The following is a 19,614-nucleotide window of genomic DNA, read 5'->3' as shown; positions in this document are numbered from 1 at the left end:
CTGATGTTTGTGGAACGCTGTCTGTCCAGTTGCATTGCCTCGGTCATTATTTAAGTTTGCTTTTATGTCTGGTTGTTGCTGATTATTTTCTCAGTCTTTGTGGAAATAATTTGTTTGTGATTGTAGGAGTTCTGCTGTAAAGATAAGCGGTGCTTTTATTTATTCATTAGTGTTTTCCTTCTTTTAGTTGCTAGAGTTAGTAGCCGAGTCACAACACATTGAGACAACTTTATCAAGGCAATAACCTGATTTTTAGGCTGGGCGGTTCCTGTCCTGGTAGTCGGGGCGAGGTTGTCTTGTCCCCCTTTTGTTTAGATTATATAGTATGAAACTCTATTCCGAGTTCTGCTCCTTGGGTGAACCTTTGTCCTGGGTATAGTGCATCTTTTGCTCAGGGTGAATGTGATAAGAATGCTGTAAATACAGAACCCTCCAAAAATGGTGCAATTGCATTTTTTTCCATTGTGCCCCACTTAGAAAATTTTATGTTTTCCATTATATTATATGCTACATTAAATGGTGGCATTGAAAAATGCAATTTCTGCAAAAGAAACCCTTTGTGTAGTCATGTTACCTGAAAAGTTAAAAAGTTATGATTTTTTAAAGTAGGGATGTTAGAAAAAGGAAAAATAAGAAAATAAAAAGAGCTGCAGCAGGAAGGGGTTACAGAATTGAGCCGGCAAACAGTATTTGCAAATGACTCAACATATTAAAATATGTCTCACAATTCTAAATCATGGGAAAAGTTCGTCAAAAATGTGACCCACAATACAAAGAAGTGGATGAGAAAAACAAACAGAGTTCTCTTCCCTGCAGTGTAGTCATTATTGTGGATTTATGATCCCACCCCAAGTAGCTGCTATATTAACCAGCATGTTCATCCCAAGAAATCAACGATCCTGCAGTATTCTGCACTCAGTACTTACTGAATCACACGGTATGTATTGTGGCTTTATATTTAAAATATATTTTATTTTTATGTTATGTATTTTGTACTTTATTTCAGCACAATTCCAAAATTAGGTCAGAAACCATGTAGAATGTTATTAAGATGATCTGTCAGCTGTCCTGATGTAGTTGTTATAGTTTATACTTGTATTCCCATCAAATATAATTCCTGGAGTATCTATTCTTATTACTCTGTACTGCACTGTTCCTCTGTTATTCCTACTAGAAGTTAATGCAAAAGTTGACAACAAGAACCTTTCCAACTGTCAACGGTGTGGGTCCATACGCAGATTCCTCTGTCAACACTAACTGGACAGTGACAGACTGTAGTTACATGGGTCAGGACCCCAACTGCAATAAGGGAGTGAATCCAGCTAGGGCACTTGCTCTCCCGTCCCCTATGATGTACATCTAGACTGCTGTACTGAGAGCAGGCTGGGTAATCAGGTGATCGCTGGGGATCCTGAGCAGTGGGTCCCCAGTGATTTGCTACTGATTTATCCTTAGGATTAGTCATGAAAAGTGTTTTGCCCAGAAAACCTCTTTCACCCCCAGTTGTCGATGTATTCATGAATTCCTAGTAGAACAACAGAGGAACAGAACAATGTAGAGTTCTCAGGAGAAATGTTCTAGATTTTTGATATTCTCCCTATATATTTCTGAGATAGGACTGTGAGCTCAATGTGGAGCGGGACTGATGTGTATGATGACGAGCGCCGTACAGCAAAATATGTTGGAGATACATAAGTAATATGAATAAATAAATACATTAAAATCTTCTACTCAGCGCTCATTCTTATAGGTATAATTACATACGCCTGTATTTTTTACATGATTTTCACTCACGTGGAAAATTATGCAGCATGTTGTACTTTGGGGTGTATTATGCACCAAAATAGGTCATAGAAGTATATGAGCCAGTGCAAATATGCAGTGAACACGCATGCGAAAATACTGCAGAAGGGCCAAAATTCGTAGGAAATAGAACATTTTTGGTCTGTGAGGACATTGCATATTTAGAGAGTGAAAAATATATATGCCCGAGTAAATGAGCCCTAACACTGACAGTACTACTAGAGATAAACTAAGAATAGCGTGAAATATTTTAGACAGTAAGTTGCTTTTTTGTTTTTTTTACATTTCAATTTAAATGTATTTTTACAGATAAAACATGGCTTTCTTGAAGAAGTCTCTTCTCCTTGTTCTCTTCCTTGGATTAGTCTCACTTTCCATCTGTGAGGAAGAGTAAGTACTCATATAATATACAACGTATTAGAGAGTTATTCCCATCTCATACAGTGATGGTATATAACTAGGATATGCTATCACATACTGCTTCATGGGGTCCGACCGCTGAGACACCCACAGATCCTGGGAATGAAGGGGCAGATACACTGGTGTAATGTTGCAGCCCCTTCTCTGTTTGTTCCTGCACAGATGTGCTTCCGAAAGCTCCTAGGTTGGGAATGACAGTAGAGCTCCATTTAAGTAACGGGGTCATGCTGCAGTTCCTGCTCAGTGTAATGAGGGGGCAGCACTGTGCAGGAAGAACCTGGAAGTATCTGCAGCAATAAAGCAGAGTCATTCCCGGGGTCTCAGAGGTCCGACTCCCACTGACCAATTTACTTTTGGTTCTGATATGGGTTTGAAATGAATGGGTTCTATTCTCTGCGTATTATATATAATACACCTGTGTAAAGCCGGCCAAACCTGGCCAGTATTTGTTAATGGAATGGGTGGCAACCTAACTTGTGAGCATATTAGAGCAACATTAATATTCTGCCAAACTTAAAGGGAGTCTGTCAGCTTGAACACGCTGTCCAAACTGCAGGCAGCAAGTTATAGAGCAGGAGGAGCTGAGCAGACTGATATATAGTTTTATGGGGAAAAATTCAATAAAACTTGCATTTCACACATTTATATTTTTGCTCATTCTGAGCTAAAGAGTCTAGTGGGCGGAGCTCTCAGTGATTGACAATTATCTGTGTATGAGTACACATACAGGGGTAGCTATCAATCACTAAATAAATAAATATATACATATATATATATATATATATATATATATATATTCATTCCTATATATCAGTCTGCTCAGCTCCTCATGCTCTATAACATGGTGCCTGCAGTTTGGACAGCGTGTTCAAGATGACAGAATCCCTTTTTATGCTTGAAGTACAATCTCACTGCTTATCTGTTTATTTTCCTCCATCATTTTCCATTGAATTAGTATGTCCTTACTTTTGTAGCAAAAGGGAACATTGGTCCTAACTAGAGATGAGCGAACGTACTCGGATAAGCACTACTCGTCCGAGTAATGTGCCTTATCCGAGTACCGCTGTACTCGTGCTGAAAGATTCGGGGTGCTCGGATGAGTAGTGCTTATCTGAGTACGTTCGCTCATCTCTAGTCCTAACTTGCGCATAGACAGTAGTGCTGGGAGGGGGGCAAGCGGGGCATGGTGCCCTGGGCGCAGGGGGGAAGGGCTCCTGTCTGCACACTGTAGGCAGAGATTAAGCACTTCTCTTCCCTCTGCTCTGAATTAGGATAAAAGCACACAAAAAGTGGAGTTGTGCCCTATTTGGTCAGTCTTCTTGCAGCTCACTATGCACTGGGTGTGATTAAGGAGTGACCATGGCTGGAGCAGCTGTCTATAGGTGAGGGGGAAGAAGGGGGAGGGAAACAAGCCGTCTGTATGGAAGGAGGGATGGTGAAACTAATGGTTTTAATGTTGAGAGATTCCCACAGTGACAGTGCCTGCTGGGACTTGTAGGACTGTGACTGTCCAGCAGGTATGGTTTAAAGTTTACCTTGTACCCCTAATCAACATAATCAGGGATAAATGTCTTATTGGTGAGGGTCCAACTACTGGGACATTCACCAATCACAAGATATTTTGTGTCCCCCATATGAATGTAGCGGTTGTCGAACATGCATGCAGCTGCTCCTTTCATTTTATTCAGACTGCTGGAGAGCCAAGTACAAGCGCTCACCTCCGTCACTCCCATTAACATGTATAGAGCAGCAGTGCTCCTGACTGACCCCCATTCATTCAGAGGGGTTATACAGGAACCCCATTTTGAAATCCAGGGCAGTGCCAGTGATCAGACCCCACACAATTAGACACTTTATCCCTAACCTGTTGACAAGAGATAAGTATTACAGTTGGTACAACCGCTATGAAGCGGGCCTGTAAGGTCTCACACCCACTTGCGTTTTTTTAACACTGCAATATCGCTGCGTTTTTTTTAACACGATTGTCAATGGGACTTTCTAATGGTACAAGCCCATCGCAGGTTTGTGCTTTGCAATTTTTGTGCAATGCATTTTTAATATTAGAAATTCCCATTGACAATTGCGTTAAAAAAACGCAGTGATATCGCAGCGTTAAAAAAATGCAAGTGTGTGGGAGCTCTAACCAGACTAAGCAGTCCTATACAAGTGCAGCATTCTGTGGGGACAGGTCTGCTCTCCTATTAGGCAAAATGGCACAATAATCATCAGTGACTGACAGCTGGTTGCTGTGTATCTGCATGAGAGGCAACAGTTCAGTCACTGTGTGGAGAGTCCCCGTAAGCAGCTAATATAGAAAGGAAGTCATTATTATACTATCATCTAACTGTATTGCTGTATTACCATCAATAATATAGGAACACATTGCGGGTGTTACATCTAATTGTGCCGCCATATTTCTGGTACTGTAACATCGCTCTGTGCTGCTGTATTACTGCTATGTATTATAGCACCAAAGGACACGATGGCTGATACTGTCACAGCTGATACTGGCATGGATATCACACAACTGAAAGAAGCAGTGCAAAACCGAAAAACATGGAGGGAGCTCGTCTTTAGGCCCAATGTCCATGGGGAAAATAGATTTATTAAATCCGCGCAGGTCTCCCACGCGTGCGATCTGTGCCCATAGGGAATCATTGGGCACCCGCAGATAATTAAATACCTGCGGATGTCATTTTTCCCTGACAGGTGGATCGCACGCGCAGGAAAACACCCACAGCATGCTCCATTTTTGTGCGATTTTCCCGCACGGACGGCTCCCGTGGCTTCCATTGAAGCCAATGGAAGCTGTCTGGATCCACGGTACAGATGCAGCTGTCACTGCGTCCATGCCACAGGACTGTGGGAAAGCAGAAGTTTAAAAGAAAGGAGATGGCACTGCACATGCGCCCAGCGTGCCACCGACGTCCCGAGCCCATCGGCCATGCAGAAGAAAGAAGATATATATATATAGAGCCAGTAAAAAAAGTAATTTGGTGCCTACATTTTTCAACCTGGGAGCCAAATACATCTACTTTAATAGGAAAAAAAAAGTCAACTGCATTGTATATTGGCATTTTGTTAGGGTTGTTTGGCAAAAATGGTATAGTAGGTCGCTGAACTAAATCTTTGCCCCAGTCAGGAAAAGCCTCGCTACACCTCTGGCACAGAACTCAGAAAAGTTGGCCATAACATGTTAAAATTATAACCAAAGGGATGTTTCGGTATTCAGTATGCTGTTTTCCAGAAATGGAGATTACTGTCCACAAAATAAGACCCTTTCTTTAAAACCCTGACCTACTCTATAAGTTTTCTTCACAGGACTTTACTAAATCTCCCATGACTGTCACTTGGTACTTATCTCTATTGTCACCAGATCAGGGCCTACGGAGATCGCTGCACTTCACAGCAGCAGCAGACTAGAAATCAAATAAATACCAATATATTATTAATTGACAATGTAGGAACAATTAGCATAATGTTTTATTAATTGTACACTGTCTCCTAACAGGAAAAAAGAGGAAGAAGCAGAAAACGAAGAAAATGTACAAAAAAGGGAGAATGGTGAAGAAAAGAGACTTATTGCGCCTCTATTACACACTGTTGAAGGTCTTCTTGGAGGTCTTCTTCATGGATAAAACCATTAATATAATACAATGCTTCATAACTGTAAAGAGCATAATTATTATTAGTTATGCCAATAATACATTAAAGCATGCTTAACTGAAATGCTGGTCTGTCTTTTTCTGCTCAGTACGCCATGTCTAATCCTGTTTGCAATACGTATTATTTAAGCATTCATTTCAATCATGGTCAATATGAGGGTCATGAAGAGCCACACATTTTGTGGAACTTCCCAAAGCTCTGTCGTTTCTGGGTTCAGGTCTACACCCTAATATTCTCCATCACAAACATACCCCTACACAAAACGCCCTGGGAAGCTCTCTTGGGCAGAAGCATGCCTGACACCCCCAGACATATACACAAAATGAGTATCTTAGTGCTTTCTATCAGTATGCTTGGCAATCGCTCGCTCCTGGAGGAAAACTTCAGTTAGCATCAACTTCGTGAAATCTAAAGTTTCTTTAGCTCAAGGTCAATGAGAAGTTGGCAGCTATCTTTATGGACCGTTAAACATTATATGAAAACACATGGGCATCTTGATATCAATATTCTCTTACCATGCACCTGAGGAATTCAACAGCTAGCTTCCTGACCCATCCGGTAGACCCTGGCCTACCTTCTAGTGCATCCTCCCCATCCCCAACAAATGTATGAGAAATATAACCTCGACATGGACAACAGAGAGGCCCATTCCCACTTAGCCATGAGCATAGGAGAAGTATCATAGATTGCCTTCTCTCCCCCACCCCTCCCTTCCCCTATGTGTTTACCCTCCCCTCCCCACCCTCATGACCTCCATTTCCTTCTAATTTTTTTTCTTGCTTTTAGTCCTTTGTTGTTATTACTATTTTATTAGGGGTTACTGTAACAGAAGAAAGGAACTTGAACCTATGCTTCAAAACCGGTTATATAACTTAGTTAGTTTGAATAATTCTGAAACCACCTGATATTAAATATGACCGTAATGTTGTAAATTCAAATGATCTAAATTGTCTAAAATAATTGCAATCTTTGTAAACCAAAATTGTAGTAAAAAGCAATCCAAAAGTCATAAGTACCTCAAAATGGTAGCAATAAAAACTACAAGTCTTCCTGCAAATAACAGAACCTCAAATTACTATGTTGCCGGAAATATAAAAATGTTCTGGTTCTTAGATTGCAGTGATGCAGATTAAATTGGTTTTCTTTAAAAACATGTTTTTATTGTGCAAAAGTAGTAAAAAAACAAACATTTATATAAACTTTCCATCACAGTAATCGTGCTAATCCAGATAAGAAAGTTATATTATTTTTGCTGGATGGTGAACACCGTAAAAACAACCCCCCAAACAACGGCACAATTTTCTTATATTTTTTCTATCTCCCTCCAAAAACTGTAATAAACGTTCTACAACACATTATATGTACTCCAGAGTGGGGTCATTAAAAAATACAACTTGTTCCAAAAAAACAAGCCCTCATACAACTATGTCACTGAGTTATGGCTCTTGCAATGCAATGCTGAAAATTGCTTGGTCCTTATGGCACAAAATAAGCCAGTCACTAAAAGGTTATAGTACGAGTGCATTAAGCATAAGCATTATGCATACATAAACTTCCCCGCCTTCCAACCAATACTAGCAGGAAATTAGGAACACATCCTATTGTATATAACACAGATCACATGTCTCTGAGGGATACTACTTAAAGGATGAACAAGAAAATAGTAGAGGATGTTAAGAGTAACCACAGTGAGAAAGGGATAGTGAAGAGTATTCAGTAAACACATGTAAACAGCCCTAAGTAAAAGTCAGGGAGTATATAATGGTTACAAAGTTCATATCTTAATCTTGAGGACTTCTCAAATCCATTGATCTGCATGTGCTGGTCCCTATGGGTCCCTAACTTATTCGTTAGGAATCCTCTTAGTAAGTGGGAATTGTCCAAGGTGCTGAACCCCTTTAACAAGTGTCTGACTGCCCATGGACTATAGATGCCCAGGTGGCCCATGCCTTGTAAAGAAGGGAGATAAAATATCTGGTCCAGAAGTTCTTAATGTCTTGTATCTTCCTTGTGAGGTTTATCACATGCAGCCTAAACGGCACAACAATTGCATACGCCCGTGTTGGCTGACTGCACAATAAGTCGCTTCTCGCGATTTTACTCACTTCCGAAACACTGTAACGTACTCAGCCTCATGTCCACAGCCGTATTTGTAAAAAGTTGTGGGTCTCCCTGCAGCATTATACCATTGTTTGTAAATAGCGGGTCTGCCGGCAGAGACCACACATGGCTGAGTGTACTGTGCATGCCCGCATATCTCATGCATGCGGTCATGTGCAGTGTGACTCTTTTTTAACTCCCAGCTCTGTTTCAGAGCAGAGATGTGCATGAAAAAAACACGTGTATGCAATGTATTGCATGTAGACAGCTTTGTATACGCTGCCTATTCAATATCATAGGGCTCGTGCTGTGTGGTACTCAGAGAAATAGAGCATGCTGCAATCTATTTCTCGTGCTTAGCTACACGCAGTGTCTATACACACATGTGCATGTATTCATGAAAGTCCATTGACTTTCATTGACTCCATTCACTGCGTAACACGCTGCCGTGCATCGCATAAGTAATTTACGGTGAAAAAACACCCATGGACATGAGCCCTACACTCCCTCCCCACACATACACTCCCTCCCCACACATACACTCCCTCCCTCCCATGCACACATGATACTTCTATACTTTAGAGTGAAATCACTAAGCAGAGAGAAAAATTGTACGAAGACAAAATTCACAGAAAAAGAAGCCAAATACGCACCAACTGATAGACTGCAGGGATGGCACAATCAACATATACCCTAGTAGCATGCAGAAAGCTAGACTGCAACATGGAGCGCTAAATGTTCAAGTGCAGACTAATATGCAGCCCCTCAACTTAATCCAGATCTTTTTATGAATATGACAGTGGACATGAGGCCTAATTCAAAAAGAACGGTCTAAAAGTAAAGCGGAGTTATTCACATGTCACGGTAGGTTATAATGCAACACAGATTCAGGATATGATGCAGCAGAGCAATCAAAGTTTACAATATTTATGTATGCAGATAGTTTTTTCTTCAGTCCCTCTATATTGGAAAGTGCAGTAGATTATGCATTCCTATACAATGACAAGGCAAAAAGGTATTCTGGTATACTAACTCAACATGTGCCAAAAGGACACTCTTTGGCATACACTGGGGGCTTATGGATACATTGGAAGCTGTCCCAGAGCATACTTTTGAAAATTAAGAAAAAAATGGAAGTGTTAATAGAGCCTTGGGCCACTCTCACACATGCGCTTTTTACCGTGATTCAACGGCGTTTGGAATGCTGCTGTAATCGAGGTACAAGACCCCCATTGATTTTAATGGGGCCTCACAGAATCATAGAATGGTAGAGTTGGAAGGGATCTCCAGGGCCATCTGATCCAGCCCCCTGCTCAGTGTAGGATTCACTAAGTCATCGCCGACAGATGTCTGTCCAGCCTTTGCTTGAACACTTCCATTGAAGGAGAACTCACCAGCTTCCGTGGTAACCGCTTCCACTCATTGATCACCCTCACTGTCTAATATCTAAGCTGTGTCTCCTCCCTTTTAGTTTCATTCTATTGCTTCTAGTCTTTCCTTGTGCAAATGAGAATAGGGCTGATCCCTCTGCACTGTGTCAACCCCTCAGATATTTGTAAGCAGCTATTAAGTCTCCTCTCAGCCTTCTTTTTGCAAGCTATACATTCCCAGATCCTTTAACCATTCTTCATAGGACATGATTTACAGACCGCTCACTATCTTGGTAACTCTTCTCTGAATTTGCTCCAATTTGTCGATGTCTTTTTTAAAATTGGGTGCCCAGAACTGGACATAGTATTGCAGATGAGGTCTGACTAAGGAAGAGTAGAGTGGGATAATAACCTCATGTGATCTAGACTCTATGATTCTCTTAATACATCCCAGAATTATGTTTGCCTTTTTGGCTGCTGCATCACATTGTTGACTCATATTCAGTCTATAATCTATTAGTTTACCCAAGTCTTTTTCATATGTGCTGCTGCTTAGCTTAATTCCTCCTATTTTGTATGTGCTTTTTTCATTTTGCCCAGATGTAGGATTTTGCATTCCTCCTTGTTAAATACCATTCTGTTAGTCGCCGCCCACTATTCAAGCTTTTCTAGATCTGTTTGAATACTCTCCCTTTCTTCCCTAGTGTTAGCTCTCCCTCTTAGCTTTGTGTCATCAGCAAATTTGATCAGCTCCCATCAATTCCCTCCTCCAGATCATTTATAAAAATTTTGAACAACACTGGGCCTAGCACAGAGCCTTGTGGTACCTCGCTTAATGCATTCTTCCGCTTGGATGTACAACCACTTATGACCACTCTTTGATTACGATCACTCAGCCAGTTGTGAATAAACCTAACAGTTGCCTTGTCAATTCCATATTTGGTCATTTTTTTCAATAAGTATGGTATGAGATACTTTGTCAAATCCTTTACCAAAGTCAAGATATACTAGATCCACCTCATTTCCCTGATCAACCCAGTCAGTGATTCTGTCATAGAAGGAAATTAAATGTGTCTGGCATGGCTTCTGTCAGGACTAGGGTCCGGGATACTGGAGGTCCCTGAAAAAACCTGCAACCCCTGTTCCTACCTACTTGACCACCTGAGCTAAGCCACAGGACGACAACTGGGAACGGTCCCAAGACTCACTAAGGAAGGAGAACATGGGGACTAACAAACAGACAGACACTGGAAGAAAACAACAGCAAGGTGGGTCTGACTTTCTGGGTCAGCAATGAGAGGGTACGTGGTACAAGAGGGTCAGGCAGGGCAACGTCAGGTCCAAAAGCAGGGAGTCAAAATCAGGAGATAAGACACTAAGTACGCGGGTGTAGCAGGAAGACCAAACTAACACTGGCACTGGTATGCCGACACAAGCAGGTTTTAATCCTGGCAGAGCTCCCGCCCCAGCACATGATTGGGGCGGGGAGTCTGACAGGCGCCAGGTACAGCCAACAGTGCTGGGAAACCTGCCTCCAGCCCTGCAGGAGGCAGAGAAGGAGAGGCATGCCAGGTTGCCATAGTGCCGAGGACGCGGCATGGGGTGGTCCCCGCCGCGTCCCTATCAACCCAGCGGCAAAGAGGAGCCTGGCTGCCAGCGGAGGTAACGAGGAATGGGGCTCCCCTGCGCCGCACAGCAGCCACCAGAGTGACAAGACCGACGGCGAGGGCTCGGAGGATCCACGAAGCACTGTTCCTGACAGTACCCCCCTGAACAAACTGAACAAGAGTAGGTGGGGACGGGCTCTGGGCGAGCAGAACTGGGGTAACATATTTCTTCAGTAGCCCCCTGTGGAAGAAATCATGAATTTTCCATGACTGCGGAAGAGATAATCTATATACGACAGGATTCCCCACATGGGAGACGGTGAACGGACCAACGATGTGGGGAGCCAGCTTTAAGGATTTTTTGAGACCAGTAACACCTGCTCCCCAACCACGAACGGTGTAGAGATGGTGTGTCTTTTATTAGTTTGACCAAGAAGTTTACCCTGGGAACCCTGAAGGTTTTTATGAACCTGGGCCCAAACTGTGCGCAGTTCATCAATGGCAGAATCCGCAGACGGTGTGTCAGAAACAGAGGGAGCAGACAAAAAAAATTTGAGGATGGAAACCATAATTATAAAAGAATGGCAAGACCTGAGAAAACTAATTTACATGATTGTTAATGGCAAGCTCGGCGAGAGGTAGAAAGTTAACCCACAGATGTTGGTTGTCTGAAACAAACAGTCGCAGATAGTGAATTAATTCTTAATTCATCCTCAGTTTGCCCATTTGGAATTTGGTAACTGGGTCAGAGGAACGAAATGTGCCATCTTAGAGAACTGATCCACAATAACCCAAATGACCATATTCCCCTGAGATGGCGACAAATCAGCAATGAAGTCTATGGAGAGATGTGACCAGGGCCTGGACAGAATTGGCAAGGAAAGAAGAGGTCCCTCAGGACATCTCCTGACAGTCTTCCCCCTGGCGCACACCGGACAAACGGTGACAAATGCCCGAATGGGCCTACTCATATGAGGCCACCAATAATTTCTGGAAAGTAATTTCTGAGTTCCCGGGGTGACCAGCAAGGACCGAGGCATGTGTCTCCTCTAACACCTTCAACCTTAATGATAAACGAACAAACAGTTTGCCTTCTGGAAGGGCTTCAGGGGAAGACTGCTGCACAGCGGTGAGAGGTCAGAGGAGATAGTGGCGAGAACCACCCCAGGGAAAATTATAGTCTCAGGCTTCGACTCAGGAGGTTCCGGAGTACCAAAACTCCTAGATAAGGCATCCACCTTAACGTTCTTCGACCCAGGTCGGTAGGTAACCAGAAAGTTAAAACGAGAAAAGAAAAGAGCCCAACGAGCTTGTTGAGTATTCAACCTCTTAGCAAAATCTAAATATATAAGGTTCTTATGGTTTGTGAGTACCATGATCTGATGGCATGCTCCCTCCAAAAAAATGCTTCCACTCCTCAAACACCCATTTTATAGCAAGTAACTCATATCATAATTCCGTTCTGTAGAGGAAAATTATCTAGAAAAGTAAGCACACGGTCTAAGATTCGTGGGTGTAGACGACCCCTGGGTAAGCCCCTACTCCAAACTCAGAGGCATCCACCTCCACCACAAATGGGCAAGACAGGTCTGGTTGGACTAAAATGGGTGCGGAAGAAAAGGCAGCCTTCAGGGTAGAGAAGGCTACCAGAGCATCAGGAGACCAGGTACTCACATCCATCCCCTTTCCTGGTGAGATCCGTTAAGGGCTTAGCCACCACAGAGAAGTTTTTTATAAACTTGTGATAATAGTTAGCGAACCCCAAAAAGTACTGTAGGGCCTTTAGAGTAACTGGTTGGGCTCACTCTGTGATAGCTTTCACCTTCCCCGGATCCATCTGGATATCCCATGGAGTAATGACATACCCTAAAAAGGATATCTTCTTCACCCCAAACACATACTTTTCAATCTTAGCAAATAGCTAGTTAGCCCTGATTTGAGTTAGGACAGTTTGAGCATGAACCTGGTGTGACTCCCAGTCACGGGAAAAAAATCAGAATATCGTCTAGGTAATAAAAAACGGAGTTCATGAACCCTTGAAAAATGGCAGGGGCATTACACAACCCAAAAGGCATGACCAGGTACTCGAAGTGACCGAGAGGTGTATTGAATGCTGTCTTCCACTTATCCCCCTCCCGAATATGAATGAGGTTGTAAGCTCCCGTTAGGTCGAGTTTAGAGAACCACTGGGCACCGGTGACCTGGTTAAGGAGGTCTGGGATGAGCGGAAGGGCTTACTAGTTTCTGACAGTGATCTTGTTTAGCTCCCTGTAATCAATATAGGGTCTGAGGCCCCCATCCTTTTTTTGCGCCGCATGGCAGCCGCCTGAGTGACAGGACTGGCGGTGAGGGCATGAAGGATCCGCGAACCGCTGGTCCTGACAGCTTGTTTGTTAAAAACCCATGCTGGCTCTGGTTAATTAATCCATTTTTATCCAAGTACCTGCATACATGCTGTTTAATTATTTGTAAACAGATTTTTCGCAGTATAGAAGTCAGGCTCACAGGCCTGTAGTTTCCTGGATGCACCTTCTTCCCTTTTTTTTTGAAGATAGGAACAACATTTGCCCTTTTCCAATCTTCTGTGACTTCTCTTATTCTCCAGGAATTTTCAAAGATTATGGCAAGTGGCTCAGCAATTACCTCCATTGCTCCCTTTGGTGTCCTAGGATGTAATTCATTTGGACCTTGAGACTTGAATTCATTTAAGTGTCGCTAAGTGCTCCCTCACCATCTCTCTGCTTATAGATAGCCTGCATTTTTTAATTCCCCCAATAGCACAGGGAAGATCAGTTGATCTTTTATCTACTTTCTGAGAGAAAACAGATCTCTCTGTTGTGCTTAATCACTGCATTTTCAAGCACTGTCTGCTCTATTTTGCCGCGATCAACACACCTCATCACTAATCACAATGGTGGGGTGTATTAAAACCCTCTGTCAGAGGCAATAACCTGCACCCAAAAGTGGCGGTATAATTGCAGCAAAACGCCGCAATCATGTGTGAGAGTGGCCTTAGACACATACATACAGACAAGCCGAGGTCAGTTCAGTGTCTGTGTCTTCAGACTCACTTCATCCCCCTCCCTCTGCTGTACATATTGACTGCTGAGCAGTGTTTATGTATGGATTCCAGCTTGGTTTTCAATTACCAATCTTTGTTAAGACCTGTATCAAGAGTTGGACAGTGATTTGCAGGAATGCTGTCATCCCATAGGTTATGTTGCAAAGGTATTGTTCCATCTTCCTTATTTGCATATGTAATCCTATTTGGGGGAGGGTATATATAGTGACTCTTCTCAGTAGGCCCTGGCGATAACCTGTATGGCACATGGCGACCTGGTACCTTCGCTAATTGGAAGAATGGGTGTAATAGTGAGCTCTCTCTAGTCAGTGCCTCTATTCAGGATAGAAGCTTAGACTAACAAGGGTCTTCTAATTAGAATACCTATGCATTTATATGAACAGGTATACATTTGTGAATTCAACTTATTCAATACTAGCTTACCCATAGCGCATTGCTGCAAAGACAGACAGACATACATACATTCGTTTTTATATATCAAGACAACCAATCACAGCGCAGCTTTCATGTTACTTCAGCAGTATAATATATAACAACCAATCACAGCGCAGCTTTCATGTTACCTCAGCAGTAAGAGAAATAACAACCAATCACAGCACAACTTTTATTCTGTCTCAGCAATATAAATAATAGCAACCAATCACAGCGCAGCATTCATTTTACCTTAGCGGTATAATATATAGCAACCAATCACAGCACAGCTTTCATGTAACCTCAGTAGTACAAGAAGTAGAAACCAATCACAGCACAGCTATCATGTTACCTCAGCAGTATAGGAAATAGCAACCAATCAAAGCATAGCTTTCATTTTACCTCAGCATTTTCAATATCCAGCAATTATCTTGTGAAACGTTTGGCGGATGCATCATTTTGTAGTTGAACCAAAAAAAATTAGCGTCCAAATTTTAGGTACAGAATCTAATTCTCCCACTTCCCAATGTAAGAGAAACTTGAAATTTGGCACGAGCATTGATTATGTCATAAATAGAAAAAGTTAATGGGTCCCAACTTGATTATTTCATTCTAAGCGCTAAAGAATTAGCGTCCAAATTTTATGTACCAAATCTAATTCTCTCACTTCCGGATGTCATAGAAACTTGAAATTTGGCACGTGCATTAATTATATCATAAATAGGAAAAGTTAATGGGTCCCAACTCGATTATTCAATTCTAAGTGCAAAAAAATTAGCGTCCAATTTTTACGTACGGAATCTAATTCTCTCACTTCCCAATGTCATAGAGACTTGAAATTTGACACGAGCATTGATTATGTCATAAATAGGAAAAGGTAATGGGTCCCAAATCAATTATTCAATTCTAAGCGCCAAAGAATTAGCGTCCAAAGTTTACATACAGAATCTAATTCTCTCACTTCCCGATGTCATAGAAACATGAAATTTGGCATGAGCATTGATTATGTCATAAATAGGAAAAGTTAATGGGTCCCAACTAGATTTTTTAATTCTAAGCGCTAAACAATTAGCATCCAAATTTTACGTATGGAATCTAATTCTCTCACTTCCTGAATTCATCTATATATATATAAATGAATGTATGTCTTTCTGTCCTTTATGCATTACTACATCATTCATCCAATCGCCATGAAACTTTGGGAAGCTGTTGAGTACACTTCTGGGAAGATTACTGGCATAGTACAACTATCCTACGATAGGTGGCGCACGTGCGAGCATCGTCGACAGTTATGCCCCCCAGACAAAGATCGTTTGATCTCCATCTCAAGCACGAAAGCAAAAGGCATTACGAGCAACGGGATGCGTGTTCAACTACAAAATGACGCATCTTATACTACTGAGGTTACATGAAAGTTGCGCTGCGATTGGTTGTTATATAGATATATAAAAACGAGTGTATGTATGTATGTATGTATGTCTTCGCAGCAATGCGCGACGGGTAAGCTAGTACTATATAAAGCAGTAGTTGATGATACAATCAATGCATACATGTTACAATGAATGATACATACTAAATAAGTAGTTCCAAATAGTCCTGGTTAAATGGTGACTATATAACTTGGTATATGCATATATAGGTGTGCATGGAGTCCCATGCACAATACCTCAGGTGTCACAAGGCTAAAGAGTCACGATGCAGGGGCCCCTGTACCTGGTGGCAGATGCTAGATTCCACAGCACAATGATCAGCCAATGCAGGCAAGGAGAAAGAAGAGGGTGAGAAGGACTAGGAGATGAATCAAACAGTAACAGTGATTCAGCAGAATTGGTATCACCAGCTCTGCACAGGGAGACTGAAAGTAATTAAACAGTACAGTAGTTGTTTAATTCACTATAGATTAGATTCAGCCCAACCCTATAGATAGTATGCTGATAGCCGTTACCTACAGATAGGCCCCAACTTGCGAACGTTGGAGTTAGGAGCTTCGCAAGATGCGAACAATCGTCCTGCACAGTATTATGCAAACAATCTGTCCTGCTATGGCATTACATCATAGTGTGCAGGGACAGGACAGGCTTCTATCAAACCTGTATGGGCCACCTAAACATCGGATGCCAGCTGTTTCCTACAGCTGGCACCCGGCGGCAGCAGTTACAACGAGCCGCGCCGCTCGATGGAACTGTCAACACTTTAAATGCCACTCTGACAGCGGTATTTAAAGTGTTAACAATCCTGATGAGTGAAGCGGCTCGTCGGAATTGCTGCTGCCGGGTGTCCGCTGTAAGAACAGCCGGCACCCTACGTTGTATGGACAGGGATCCACCCGCGATCCTGCTCCATACAAACATTTGTTCGGACATATGAACAAATGTACTTGTGAACAGGTTCCTGGAACGGAGCCTGCTCGCAAGTAGGGGACTATCTGTACTTGATTCCAGCTAAGGTGAAGCAGCCCTCTGGTATGGAAATGGAATATCTGACTAGCTGCCTGCAGCAGCTCCCCTCTAGAATCCCATGTGCTGTGGAACTGAATGTTTAAACAACCCCCCTCCATTTGATAACAACCTCTTTTATAAATAAGGGGTTTCCTCGTCACTCTCCAGGGATTCAGGACAGAAGCAACTTATCCAGACCTGGGGGATAATTGGGGCAAATCCAATACACAAATAACTTCAAATCAATATAACAGCGATTTCCTACACATATATTTCCCAGAGGAGTATGGATGGCCTTTTAAGTCTCCTCACTCACCTTCTAGGTGCTCTCCTCAAGGAGAGACAATACTCCTCCCATGCATCAAAAACCTACATGCATCAAAAAAAGGTGTTGTTATACTCACATCCCTATGTCTAATACCACCACTGGTAACCCTCTCTTCAGAGCAATGGGATAACATTATACTCCAGGTTCAAAACACTAAGCCTCAACGCATCCAACTTGTAGATCCATCTGAGTTCAAGTACACCCAACTTACCTTCCCTGTTACCTCCCCTAATCTTAGCAGGAACACTGTTAATCACCTGAAACCTCAGCTGGCTGACAAAGTGTCCTGCCTCCACAAAGTGCTTAGCAACCGGTAAATCATTTTTTTTTGTTCGGCTTGTGCTCTTGTGGTTCATAATTCTGATTCTCACTTCCGTGGTGGTCTCTTCCATGTATAATAACCCACATAGTGAAGAAACATTGGCCTATTTTGGAACTGGGTCATCCAGAGATCCCAGGGTTTAGGGAACCACCTCTAATGGCATATAGGAGGTGTCACAACTTGAAGGACAAAGTTGTGTTCACCTCTGGGAGAACAACTGATCGATCATGACAGCATGGATCTGCCATATGTAAGAAGGGGTGCTTCCCATGCCTGGTCTGCGCTTGCTGCCATAATCTATTTAGAGGAGATAGATTCACACATCCTAGGGCGGGAAAAGAATATTGGATCCACCGAAGATTTACATGTCGCTCTACATATGTGGTGTATTTGATTTGTTGCCCATGTGGGTTATTATACGTGGGAGAGGTCCTTTTACACGGGACGAATGATGGGCAGACAATGCCCGGCATTCGTCCCTGTGTCTCCACACTCCTGCACAGGAGCTAGCAGAGCTGGCTAGCACATGGAGCGGCCAGCAGGGGGGGGCGGGGCAGTGCAGGAGATTTCTCTCCTCTCGTTTCCCCGCCCACTCTCCATTGAGATAACACAGTGGCCTTTCGCTACTGACTGGCTGCTGTTTAAACTTCACGATGAGCGATGAGCTTCATCGCTGATCTTTTATGCTGCATAAAAGATGCAGCGGTTTGTTTTATTCCCCTGCATCTCGTGTGACATTTATTTTTTGTTCGTGAATACACTTGAAAAGAAACTAATGGATTTGCCTTCCTCCCATCGTCTTCTATGATTTCTCCTGCATTATTTGTTAATGGGCCAGTGCTCTCAGTGCAAATCCTTTTGTTGTTAATATAATGCAAGAATAGTTTAGGGTTGTTTTTGCTCTTTTTGGCAATCAGTCTTTCTGCCTCTTCCTTAGCAATTTTGATCTTTTCTTTACATATTTAGTTTTTCTCATGCTTCGCCCTTGGTGACGTCATTGCTCTGCTCCCTGGTGACATCATCACAGGTCCTACAAATATAAAACATAGAGCCTGACAGACAGAAGAACAACAAGGTTAAGGCTCTTGGAGGACAAAAATAAGAAAATGAAAATACAACTAAGCCGTTATCCAAATCTGGTTACTAATCCCTGAAGTAACTCTCACACCAACAATACTGTCACTACGTAGCCCTTCGCTATCCCTCTAAAGATTGCCATGGGGGGGGTGGAGGGGGGAGCACTGACAGGTTTCCGTGATGAGTCTATTTAATAGATAGGCTCACCGCAGAAAATCACGGCAAATCGTAGCATGCCACAATTTAAATCCCCCGAGCAGAGAATCGCTATGATTCTCTGCTTTTGGACGTCAGGCTGCACTTTCCATTGTTAGCCTATGGAAAGCGTGTCATGTGAGGTCCATGGGCAATTTATCGCCGAGAATCTCGCAATGACAACTCACCCATAGACAGGGGGCCTTACAGTAAGTGCTACTTCACAAGATGATTGGAATCGGTTGGCTTGGCCCATGATTACTGTAATGAATTATACCACAAATAACAAACAGCTATTTGTTATAAGCATGCTATACATCTAACAAAGAAAGGAATGGAGAAAGGCCCTTACTTGTACTCAAAATGTTTTTTCTTTTAATAGAGGCATTGTAATATAAAAGAGATGCCAGAGATGGTATAGGACAATAAGGCTTTCTATCAGACTAATTATTAGTAATAATTATAGTACCAGTGTTTCTGGTGGCACAATGCACCACTTACTACTGTGTTTCCCCGGTAATAAGCCCTACCACGACAATAAGACCTACCCAACTTTCAAGGGGTGGGGAGGGCGTCTTATAATATATATGCCCTTTCCCCGAAAATAAGCCCTAGCTAGGCTACATGTAAAAAATAAAAACAATACTCACCTAGCAGCCGGCGTTCGGGACCTCAAGCTGGGCTGTGGCACTGCTGCAGGCAGCCATGTCCTCCTTTACGCTGACAGAGCAGTTCTTCATGGAAGCAGGGCTTGAATACCCTGCCTCCAGCAAGCTAATGCTCTGATTGGTTAAT

General features: G+C 42.6%; 1 long non-coding RNA gene across 1 annotated transcript; it reads left to right on the top strand.

Annotated features, from left to right (window-relative positions):
• Positions 1-907: 907 nt before the first annotated feature.
• On the top strand, positions 908-5,952 carry LOC136624700 (uncharacterized). Its single transcript, XR_010792385.1, has 3 exons — positions 908-937; positions 2,113-2,193; positions 5,735-5,952. It is a non-coding gene; the product is annotated as an uncharacterized lncRNA (long non-coding RNA).
• The last annotated feature ends 13,662 nt before the right edge of the window (positions 5,953-19,614 follow it).

The sequence above is a fragment of the Eleutherodactylus coqui genome, chromosome 4 (genome assembly GCF_035609145.1).
Source record: "Eleutherodactylus coqui strain aEleCoq1 chromosome 4, aEleCoq1.hap1, whole genome shotgun sequence".
NCBI lineage: Eukaryota > Metazoa > Chordata > Amphibia > Anura > Eleutherodactylidae > Eleutherodactylus > Eleutherodactylus coqui.
This window is presented reverse-complemented; position numbering and strand designations above follow the sequence as displayed.